Source organism: Miniopterus natalensis, chromosome 1 (genome assembly GCF_054644295.1).
Source record: "Miniopterus natalensis isolate mMinNat1 chromosome 1, mMinNat1.hap1, whole genome shotgun sequence".
NCBI lineage: Eukaryota > Metazoa > Chordata > Mammalia > Chiroptera > Miniopteridae > Miniopterus > Miniopterus natalensis.
This window is the reverse complement of record NC_142081.1, coordinates 51,417,353-51,429,539: the sequence shown is the minus strand read 5'-3', so window position 1 is coordinate 51,429,539 and position 12,187 is coordinate 51,417,353. Positions and strand designations below refer to the sequence as shown.

At 38.9% G+C, this 12,187-nt stretch overlaps 1 protein-coding gene across 1 annotated transcript in view; it reads left to right on the top strand.

Moving 5' to 3' along the window:
* The first annotated feature begins 1,698 nt into the window (after positions 1 to 1,698).
* TMOD3 (tropomodulin 3) overlaps positions 1,699 to 12,187 on the top strand; it is a 61,928-nt gene continuing 51,439 nt past the window's right edge. Inside the window, exon 1 of the mRNA XM_016224816.2 lies at positions 1,699 to 1,796. The gene's annotated coding sequence lies outside the window, so the exon portion shown is untranslated. The remainder of the gene's footprint in view (positions 1,797 to 12,187) is intronic.

Sequence of the window (12,187 nt, the reverse complement as noted above, 5' to 3'; positions counted from 1 at the left end):
GGGAATACAGACAGTAAGACATGGTTTTTGTCTGGGAACTTACTCTCTTTGAGATTAGGCATATGTACTTGTTTATAGTTCATCGCGCTGAGAGAGCCATCTGTGGGGAATAAAAACATGCGGTAGGAGTTCAGAGGGAGAGAGCTTTTACAGTTGTGGGGATGGGAAACAAATGAAGTCATCTTTTTTCCACTCACTGGTCATCTCTGTCTTCCCAGGCTATACTCTGTATAGTGTTTGAGTGTATATGCCGTATCTACAATAGAATACAGTTTTGTAAATTTATTTACTTGGAACCTGAGGTGAGCTGGATATATGAAAATCTATTAGATATGAGCAGTATCATAGGAAGGGTGAGAGGTGGTGGGGATAAAAAATATACCTAGATGGAGACCAACAGAGGGAGAGAGGGGAAAGATGAAGAGGAAGGAAGACAGAGGAGGACCCAGTAAAACAGGAGGAAAGGGCTCAGTAAGTTTTCAGGTGTCAGTCTAATGTACGCTGCTCTTGTTATTTAGGCTGCATTATCAACTTTCAAAGATCAAATTAGCTGGCAGACTTTTTTCATGCTTTCAGTCCCCCTTAACTTAAAAATTATGGACTTTCTCTTAAGTAAAATAATTGAGGATGGCATTATTCTCTAGGCTGTTAGAGTGGCTAGAGCACTATTGTCTTTAGGTCATCTTCCTTTCTAACTGACATTTGATTTACATGCCTTATTCTCATTCAGTTTTATCTCAAGCCTCTAAAATCACAACTATAAAATCGTATTGAGAGGAAAATGGTATAGAAAAACAGAAAATTCTACTCTATTGGACCTGTGACAGTCTATTGGGTACACATATTGAAATCCTGAAGAATCAGTATCTGTCTACCCATATGTGTCTGTAATCCATTAGGTTATTTATAATAATGAAGGCATAGAGGTGAATAATTCAAAGTGGCAAAAAATTGAAAATGTATGTGTAGTAATGTAGATTTCATTTGAAACAAAATCATTAACCTATGCCTTGAAGCAGAGTCCTACTTTGTATGTTTTATGAGGTATAATTAACATTCAGTAAAAATGCACATACAGTATCTTGAGTGTGTAATTCAAGGAGTTCTCATAATTTCATACAATGTAACTTCTACCCAAACAAGCTAGAAAACATTTTATCACCATGGAAATTTCCCTCATGTCCCTTTCCAGCCATTTCCCTCACCTACCTCCTCTAAAGGCAACCACTTTGACTCCATATTTCTGACACCATAGATTTGTTTTGCCTAGTCATAGACTTCACATAAATGGAATCATACAGTAGTATGTGCTTTTTTGTGTCTGACTTCTTTCATGTAACAATGTTTTTGAGATTTATCTGTGTTATGTATCAGTGGTTAGTTTGTTTTTTATCACCAAATAATATTCTGTGGTATGAATATACTCTGGTTTGTTTATCTGTTTTCCTTGTGAGAGATATTTGCCTTATTTTTAAGTTGAGCTATTATGAATAAGGTTGTTATAAACATTCTCTTACAAGTCTCTTATGCATATATATTTTCATTTCTCTTAATAAATACCTAAAGTGGAACTACTGAGTCATAGGGTAGATGTATTATTAAAAAACTGCCAAAGTGGTTTATATATGAGTTCCAGTTGCTCCACATTTTTTTTTTTTTTTTAATTCTCACCCGAGGATATGTTTCCATTGATTTCAGAGAGAGAAGAGAAAGAGAGAGAAACATCGATGTGAGAGAGAAACATTGATCGGTTGCCAACTGTACCTGCCTGACCAGGGATCAAACCCACAACCTAGGTATGTGCCCTGACTGGGAATTGAACCTGCAACCTTTTGGTGTATGGGACAACGCTCCAATCAATTGAGTCACCCAGCCGTGGCTCTTTTTGGCTCCACATTTTTAATGTCACCAATTTTTAGTGTTGTCAGCCTTTTTTTATTTTAGCCACACTAGAAGATATAAAATAGTACCTCATTATGGTTTTAATTTGCCTATTCTGGACATTTCATATAAATGAAATCATACAATATATAGTCTTTTGTGACTGTCTTCTTTTGCCCTTATACACTTAACAGTTCATTTTGAGGATCACTGAAATACAGGCAAAGTTCCTTCACAGATGTGTGCACTTTTTTATCTGTAAAGATATACACTCCCTCCGGTACATACACTCAAACACCTACACACACTCACTAAAGAGGGAACACAAACACAGCAAGACAAACTTACAAACTAAGGTAACTGATGCAGAGATAACCCTTTACAAGTAAACAGTTTCATATCTGGGTATATCTAAGCACTGATATCACTACAAGTACGTACAAGTGAACACAATCCCTGAAGTGTGTGGGAGAAAATGAGGGCTAGGTGGACAAGAGTAATTGAGAGCATGATGGCAAGTGAAATTTACTTAAAGTATATTCTGGTGTTTAAGGCAATTCCTAGAGCTTTTAGTTAAGTTTTTTAATCAAGTAGTAGTTGTCTAGTAGGTATATATTTAATATATATAGAGACTTGTAGGTAGTTCCTTAGCCTATTGCACAGAGCAAACCCTTTGAGCAGGATATTATTAATCATAATTATAGAGTAAGGGATTTGCATATGGAAATTATAACCAACAAAATATTTTGGTTCCCTGGGTGTGGGGTTATCAGTTTAATGAGGAATTGTGAAAGAATATTTACTCGATATATTCATATCAGTGAAAAGGAAGGAGGCCCTTTAAATGTTTACATTATAAATCTGACATCTATTCAGTTGCTTGGAGTAAACATGGCAAGATTTGATACAACACCAAGATTTATTTTTGTTCGTGGTGGATTCAAGTTGGCATTATTAAATAACTGCTCTTTTTTTCTTTTTTCTCGCTTTAATATGACCACTGGGGTGCTATGGCAAGAGGATGGGAGGTGGGATGGGGGTGGGGAGGTGGGTAAGAAAGCTTGATTTGACTGGGAATTATCAATAAGTATGTGATTATTTGAAAGTCAAGGCCCCCTAACACCCCCCCTCAATTTTTGTGCTGTTTGTCCCTAAGATTTACTATTTCTTGGAGAAAATTATAGAACTATGTACAGAAATGGACCACAACAGATTTACACATTTTCACCTCTGCATGGCCTTTGGTGCAGCTGGGCCCTTCTATTAGTTATCAGTACACCCTCTACACCTGCCTCTAGTTTCTTGAGCCCACATTATTACTCCTCCTTGTCAAATCATGTCACGTCCTACTCTCCTAAGACAGAGGAGGACATCCCAAGTCAACTCCTGGGTATAGTTTGCTCTCCACCAGAGAGTAGCATTTGTTGCTGCACTCAGCCCCTTAGCCTTCCCTCCTGCCATATCTTCTTTTCTTCCTTTCTTTACCTTCTTTTAAGTAGGACACCTCTTTTTTTTTTTTTTTAATTCTCACGGGAGGATATTTTTTCCATTGCTTTTCAGAGAGAGTGGGAGGGAGGGAGTGGGAGAGAGAGAGAAATATCGATGTGAGAGCATCGACTGGTTTCCTCCTGCCCCAACTGGGGCCTGGGATCGAGTCTGCACCCGAGGTATGTGCCCTTGGCCAAAATCAAACCCGGGCCGACACTCTAACCATTGGGTAAAACTGGCTAGGGCAGTAGGATACCTCTTCAAAAAGATGTTGTTTCAACTGGTCTCTGAAAGATGTGAAAGGCCTTAAACATGAGAAAAAGGGTTCGGAAGGAGTACTGTATATCAGGTGTAATGAACAGTGTGATCTGAGGGCTGGACGCAGAAAAGCATGGAGCTGTATTTACTTCTTGGCTGTAATACCTGGTGTGTGAGAATCACTCCTTCCCCTTTACTTTTCTTCCTCTCATTTCCCTGGCTCCCTTCCCATGTTCTTTTGATCTGTTTGCTTAGCATATACTTCTCCCCACCTCTGTCTAGCTAAATTTATCCTTCCTGACCACCCACAGTGATCTCTGAACTTCTGTAGCACTAATTTCCGTACAATTTTTTTGTCAGTTAATTATATATTGCCTTGATTTTTTATTTTTTTTTTAAGCTTTATGTGCCTGTATCGTTTTCCCAAATAGAGTTAGTCAAGGTTCTTAGGTCTCAGGGAACACAAACCCACTTAAGCTAGCCTGCTAGAAGGGATGGTGTCAGGCCTGGCAGTTGTAGTGGTTGTTGCTGTAAGGCGACGAAGCTCCCTGAAATGAGCCACAGCTGGAACCCAGAGCAGGCACTGGGAAAGTCCCTGTCCTCCTTCCTCTGTCTTTGTCCTGCATGGACTCTCTTCAGCTTCTTTCTGTGCCTTTCAGCCCCCTTCTAGAACATTACTTTGATTATCTTAATTACTGAGTTTTTGTTGCCCTCTCCAATCTTGCATCTGAGGGAAGTGCCTGCCTCCGCTACCCTAGTCCTGCTCCATTCTCTCCTTTACAGACTGGCTCTCATGGCTTCTGCTTTCCACCTTAGCTTCAGCTTAACTGTGACTTTGGCTTAGTGTGATGTTGCCTCCAGACGGGATGATACATGATCTCTCAACTGAGGTTTTGTTTCCCAGCTTTCTAGATTCCTGGAGAATTTAATTTTAGCTGTCCTGCTTGGGTTGGGGGTAACCCCTGTACCAAACATCTGTGAGGGACAGGGCATTATTATGTGGTTGCTTAGGCTGTATACTTCACAGGGCCTTCGGTAAGGGTGCCCCAGACAAGGTGATTTAGGGTTGGTCATCTCCAAACATGCTAATTTTGGTACCAGAGGTCAGGTATCTTTTTTGTATCTGTACTGCATCTAGCAGATTAATAGCTAAAAAGTAGGAGTGTGTCTTATTTAGTATCTGTTTATTGCTATGACTCTCTGACCATTTGACCATTAGGATTAACTTTGGGGCATAACAGGCTAATCAGAGGAATATGTGTGTGTGTGTGTGTGTGTGTATTTTTTAATCCTTACCTGAGGACATGCCCTGCATTAATTTTGAGAGAGAGAGAGAGGGAGAGGGAGAGAGAGAGAGAGAGAGAGAGAGAAACATCGGTTGGCTGCCTCCCAAACACACCCAACCAGAGATTGAACCCACAACTCCTTGGTGTATGGGATGATACCCCAGCCCAGGCAGCAATATTTTTAATATTTAAAATAAATTACTAAAATTTGTTACCATAATTTGGAAGAGTTATAATTTTAGAGCAAATTAAATATTTTAAACATATTTTCTAGAGGTGTAGAATATTGATAAACAGTTAAACAAAGAGTGATAATAGGTCTTTATTGACTTTGCCCCCATTCCACTTTAAGATATGGTAAAACCAGGTACTCCCAACATTGATCTCAGACCTTACTAATCCTCCCCCCGCCCCTTTGTTACTTTATTATACATTTATTTAGTATCTACTATGTTGCAGGCACTATGTTGGGCTGACAATATAAAAATAGGTGGCTACCCTCAAAGTTCTCACAGCTTATAGAGATGATTATAATATTGTGAGATAAATGTTAATGGAGGCATGAGCAAAATGATTTAACCCTCTCTTCTGTTTTGTGTACAGTCATCTCTCTTTTGTATTCTTATTTTTAGTCCTATTTCTCTCGCCCAATCTCTGCAATTAATTGTCTATTATATGGATCACATTTACCTAGCATGAACTAAGGTAGTATTCCTTAAAAATGAAGTTTGAAGATAATTAAGAATGATTTTATTAGCCAACCTTATTGAACAATTGCTTTGTGTCAAGAACTGTTCTAAGGGATTTATATGTATTAATTCATTTAATAAGTTAATATATTAATATGTTAGCTCCATGAAATAGGTACTATTATTATTCTCATTTTACAGGTAAAAAAACAGAGAGATAAAAAATAGTTCATCATCTTACCCAAGATCACAAGGCCAGTAAAAAATTGAAATCATTTTAAAAAGGTTTTTTAAAATGTAGCATAACGTTTTTCCTGGTTTTGTTTGTTTGTTCTGTTTTTTTAATATGTTTTTATTGGTTTCAGAGAGAGGAAGGGAGAGGGAGAGAGAGAGAGAAACATCAATAATGAGAATCATTGATCGGCTGCCTCCTGCATACCCCCTACTGGGCATGTGCCCTGACCAGAATGGAACCGTGACCTCCTGGTTCATAGGTCTACACTCAACCACTGAGCCATGCTGATTGGGCTTTCCTCGGCTTTTTAAATGGAGCCCTCCAAACTTAATTTAACTAATCTGATTTGGAGGCTATAGAATTTAGAATTCATTGGGTATTATTCCCTGCTGTTGAATTGCCTTCTGAGGTTGTTGCAGTTTATAGGTTATTGGTAATTGCATTAAATTATCTCACACTTTTTGTTTTTTAGTTACTATATAGTTTTTCCTTCTCTTTTGCCCCCAGCTGTTGTTTCTTGTGAATTACTGTCACTTCAGTAATTTGCTTCTGTTAATGTATAGTAACATAAAAGTATTAACATGGCATAAAGTACTTTATAGGGGCAGTGTGATAAAGTATAAAAAGCATGGATTTCAGGTTCAGGTTCAGATTCACATCCACTATTGAGAATTTATATGCCCTCAGTTCTTTATCCCCTCTGCACCTCAGTTTCTTTATTTATAAAATAGGGATAGTTATATTTTGCAGAGTTATATACGATAGAGTACCTGGTATGTAACTGGTATGCAAATAAAAATGGATTCCTTTCTTTTTCTCTTCATTGTATTGGAATATAGCATATTTGTTAATCTGAGAAACTCAAGTAAATGAAAAAAAATGTTTCTAAATGTAAGTAAGATATAGACAGTTTTATTCTGTCATGTAAAACTAATAGTTTACAGTTGGTGTCATAACTGTTAATTTTAGAACTACTATCCTGAGCTCCTCTTTTGGCCCATATACTATACTCTCAGTAACCTCCTCTCCTTCTCTGCATTAAATTAAGTTGCTTTTTACTTCAGTGTGGGTCTCCTGATTTCCCTTGTTTGCTATTAAAGGAAAAATGTCCTTTAGCCTTTTTTAAAAGAACCTGTGCCAAAGCAGATCTTATGACCTTGGGGGTAGTAAACCGAGCTCTTGGCCAATAGCAATGATTTCTCAGACTTCCCTTCTTTCATTAGTTCTTCTTTTTCAACTATCACATCTTAAATATTGTTTTTCTTTCCACCTCCAATGCTTCCATTTCTTTTTTCTCCAGAAACTATCTCCATGAGCTGTATGGTTCTCATATTTCAGTAGTTTTATATAGTTTGGATTTTATTTATGTGTATACGTATTTGGTAGTTTTCATTATCATTTATAGTGAACGCTCCTTTCTTAAACACCTTGCTTACTGGTCATGAGTATACACATTTCCATGTCCGAATGTTGCTAACCAGTCACGAATAGTCAAGGATGGAAAAGTAGCTCAAATCACCAGGGTTTTTTGTTTTGTTTTGTTTTTTGATCCTCACCCAACGATATTTTTCCCATTGCTTTTCAGAGAGAGTGGAAGGGAGAGAGAGAAAGAGAGAAAGAGAGAGAGAGAGAGAGAGAAACATCAATGTGAGAGACACATCGACTAGTTGCCTCCTGCATGTGCACCACTGGGGGCCAGGGATCGAGCCTACAGCCGAGGTATATGCCCTTGGCTGGAATCAAACCCACGACCCTTCAGTCTGCAGGTCCACGCTCTAACCACTGAGCCAAACCGGCTAGGACTCACCAGGTTTTTGTTTGTTTTTAAATATGTTTTTATTGATTTTAGAGAGGGAGAGGAGTAGAGAGAGAGAAACGTCAACATCCATTGGCTGCCTACTGCATACCCCCTACTGGAGATCAAACCCACAACTGTGGTATGTGCCCTGACCGGGAGTCGAACTGGTGACCTCTTGGTTCATGGGTCAAAGCTCAACCACTGAGCCACACTGGCGGGGCATCAGTTTTGTTTGTTTTTTTAAACAATTTATTTTGTCAAGGTACAATTTACTTATCATAAAATCTATCCATTTTAAGTATACAATTCAGTAATACCAAATAACTTTTCCTATCAAAAACTTCAGTGTTCTCTTTGGCCTGTAAGGGGATAGTCATCTTGCCCTTTTCCTTTTGTGCCCAAGATCACTTATGGTGGGTTATGTGTATGTTGCTCTGGCTGCCACATGGTTACTTACAAGTTCCCTATCTCTTGGTTATTGCTTCAGTTATTCATTCTGGATGTAATAGCACCTCATTATGAGGTTTTCTATAGTTGGTCAAGGTGGTGGGGCAGTGCCATTTTCTTGAAGAATGGCTCCCCTCTGCCCGATTGTCTGAGAGAACTCATTCTCTCTCCTTAGGTATTCTCCACCTGATGAGAATTACATCTTAACTCCAGTGTATACCAGATGTCTTTGGTTCTATATTCCCCACCTCCCATGTGAGACATCAAGACATATTATGCAAATTGTAGACAGGTGCCTCTTCAAACATAACTGCTTCTCCGTGTTAGTCTGAAAATGAATTTAATTGCCATAGCAAAACTTGGTATGTCCCCAGGTCCCTGAGATTGTTTAGAGTGAAACCAGTGGTATCCCTAAAAGTCACAAGTGTGCTGCATCTCTGAAGGTGTGTATAAAATGCCTTCATTGTGGGAATGAGGCCTGGTCCATTGAGGAGCATGCAGTCATACCAGTTGGAGCAGCAGACACCTGAATCAAGTATTGGAGCGAAATGGTATGGTTCACCTTGAGCATTGTTAATCTTCAGAGTAGAAAAGAAAGTAATTAATTAGGGTTGGTGGAGCTTTGGAGAAAATGGATTTGAACTAGTCTTTGAGGGGTGGAGAGTTTGGATAGGAAAGAGAGGTGAAATTTGGGGGTGGGGTAGGGAGGATTATTGAAGAGAAGTGCACACCATTGTGGGGGGAAAATGAGGCCAATGTGAAGCTGAATTTAGGATGTTTGTGAGACTATGAGGAAAACAAGCTCATTCGAGCAGAGGATTCCTAGTAATTACAATTGAAAGTAGGAAAGTGGAGTTTTATCAGGATCACCTGAGAAACTGTCAAAAACACTTAAAAATTTCTAAACAAAGGAATGAAATGTAAAAGGGCTGTTTCAGGAAGCATAGTCAAGTGACTATGATCAAGATCTTTAGAGCAGGAAAACAAGAGCTTAGAGTCAGGCAATGAGTTTGTCCCTGGGGGAGAGCTTAGTGTAAAGCATTGTTTTTACTTCCTCTCTTTATGAGGCTTCAGAAATTTAACTAGGTACTTGAACCGTTGCAGGGAAGGGGTGGGATTCAGGGACATGAGGCTTTGAAGGCCTGCTCAGAACATCAGAAAAATTAGTTATTTCTCTGTTTTCTTAGGGAAAAGGAAAAAACACCCCAAAACTGGCTCCAGTCTCAGTTTCAGACTTTCTTTTGAGGGTGAGGAAGGGTTGGATTAATTTTTTTATTTCTCTATCTTCCCACAACCAGTAAAAAAACCAATACAATCAACTCAGGTACAAGGGTCCAATATTTAAAAACATTAGAATGCAAAGAAGGCCAGAGTTTCAATTGTATAAGGACTTTGGTCCCAAGTTGTGGAACTTGGGAGAATATATAAATATATATCATTTTAAGTGATTTTTGCTATTTGTCTCATAGATTGTTAGTCTTTTTGAAAAAATTAATGTTCTGAAATTCTTTTAATAGGACTCTGATGGCTAATGCTTTTTGTTTTGCTTTTCCACCAAAGCACTTTGCTATTACTTGGGTGTAGCATGCATAATTCAAAAGTCAGAGACAATATTTGTTACTGTTTTGCATTCCCAACATCAAAATGCAGCAAACGATTGAGTTCTTTAAATAAAAATAAAATAAATGCACATGATACAAAACTCAAAAGGGACCACTGGATATGTAGTAAACATGAGTGAACACTGTCCTTGTATCTTCAGCTCTCCAGTTTGTTTCTGTTTCTTGTGGATCCTTTTTGTACTGGAAAGTCGGCTCTAGTGGGTCTGCCTAGGGCCAGCTGGTAGTGTGTGGGTTCTTGACTTGATACAGAAAAAATTTCACAGGAGTCCAGGTGAATTTTAGAGGATGTTTATTAGAGCTGGGAACACTGAAACAAGGAAGGGCCTAGGGTAACAGAAGAGATTGGGTGGGAAAATGAGCCTGGGCTGGGCTGCTCTGGCTTACTAAGAAGTCAGAGAAAAGGGGGCCTTGGGGTGGATTCAAGGGGTTTGCCCAGGACAAACTGCCGCTGCCCATAGCTTCCCTGATTGCGAGCCTCGTGAGTTCCCTAGAATTTAGGAGATGCAAGCCTGTGGGGGAAGGAAGGGGGAAGAGAAAGGTTTGGGCATGCTGGGACCTTCATTTTTAGGGTTTTAAAGGCTGGGAGTTTAGGGGAGGATCTTAATCAAATATTCATCATTTTTATGCTGCAGTGCCAAAATGAGATTCCCTTAACTTCATCTGTGCTTGGGTGTGGTTGGCAAATGGCACTGATTGGATTTCTGCTATCACCTTGAGTAGGGTGATTCAAGCCACTTTACCCTCTGGTTGGGGAGGAGAAGTGCAAACCATTTACAGTGGCTCCTCGGTTTTCGGACGTCTCCATTGACTAACATTTCGGTTTACAAACTCCGTAAAACCGAAGTAGATGCTTCGGTTTTCGAACACGCCTCGAAAATCTAACATGCCACATGGCTTCCGCTGAGTGCAAGGTCCTGAGGCCTAGCTTTCGGCTGTTCATCCCTCGGTTTTCAGATGTTTCAGAACTTGAACTGTCTTCCAGAATGGGTTACATTTGAAAACCGAGCTACCATTGTACACTTTAAGTGTTGTTGGTTTACAGAAAATAGGATTTACTAGATGGCTGCAAACTGCTGTTTATCTGTTTCCCTGTTCCACTTGTCCTGGCTTACTAGCCTATCTCACTTTCAGACTTATTCCCAAGGTACTTTTTAAAAGTTGAATGATCTTAGCCATTTAGATTTGGAAGGACCTTAGGGGTAATTTCTTTACCATTACATTTTTTGTTATACTAGTGAAAAGTGGGTCAGATTTGAGGAATGGATGTGGGTCAATAATGGGGTTGGATGGCCCCTCTAAAATTCCTTAGAATATCACTGTCTGAAACTAAAGCCTAAATGAAGCCTGTTTCCCAAAGACCTCTTTCTAAATCCAAATCTGTTTTTCTTATTCTGAAGTTTTTTTCCTAATGTCTCCCAGTACTGTCCTACTCTTGAGTGTCTTGGTTTTCAAATTTAATTAAAATAAAGACAATAATTAGATGTTTTAAAATTTATTTTTAAAATAAAGAACAAGGCAGAAATAAATATCCTACTTTAGTATTTTTACTGTACTAATAAACTTTTTTGCATTTATTCTTATGATTTATGATGTATTGAGAATTCATGTTTTCATAAAAACATTTCTAATTTTATTGTGGGAAAATAAGAAATGATCTGTAGAAATTTGCTCTATTTAGTAACTTTTCAGGAAAGCATTTATTAATACAATCGTTCCACTCTAACCTTTTTTTTTCTTTAGTACTTACCAGCATAGGCCCATGTTTGACTTCATTGTTTACTTTTTTTGTTTAATCTGTCTTTCTGGTTTTTCAAGTCACTTTCCTGAATCACTTTATTGTTTTTGTGCTTTTCTCTTTTTTTTTTAACTTTATTTAAAAAACCTTCGGTGCAATATTAAAAAGCAGTACAGCCAGCTGGAGCATAACGAACAGAAAGGGGAAGAGTAGGGAAGACCCACTGATCTCACCCCAGCTGTTCCCAGGAGATGGAGGATGGGGGCAGACCAAGAAGGGTCCTAGTTGGTGGGGGAGGGAAGAAAGGCCACCCACCAAAATGAACAGGGAGAACAAATCATTTATGTAGGAAACATCTGGCTGAACTAAAGATCTAGGGGAGATAGGAAGCCCCCCCCCCCAAAGTGTTGGTGCTTTACTAGCATGATTCAGCTTTCATGTTTTTCCTTTCTGCTCAAACATTGTTCATCCTGACAGTGATGAGGGTAAGTTAATTTTTCCCCTCAAGGTTGGGTTAAATAACATTTCCTTAAGATCATAGACTATTAGAGATAGAAGAGACCTGAGTCCATTGAGCCCAGGGCTAAAATTAATAGGCTTCATACCTTTGCCAGTCTCTTTCATCTGTTAGGTAGTAGCTGCCCAAGGACTGAGGCGGACTCTGCACTCATTGGGGAAAAGGCTGTGTGATTTACAGTGTCTTTTGTGGACTTGCTTTATTTTGACTGTTCCTCATATAGCCCATGAA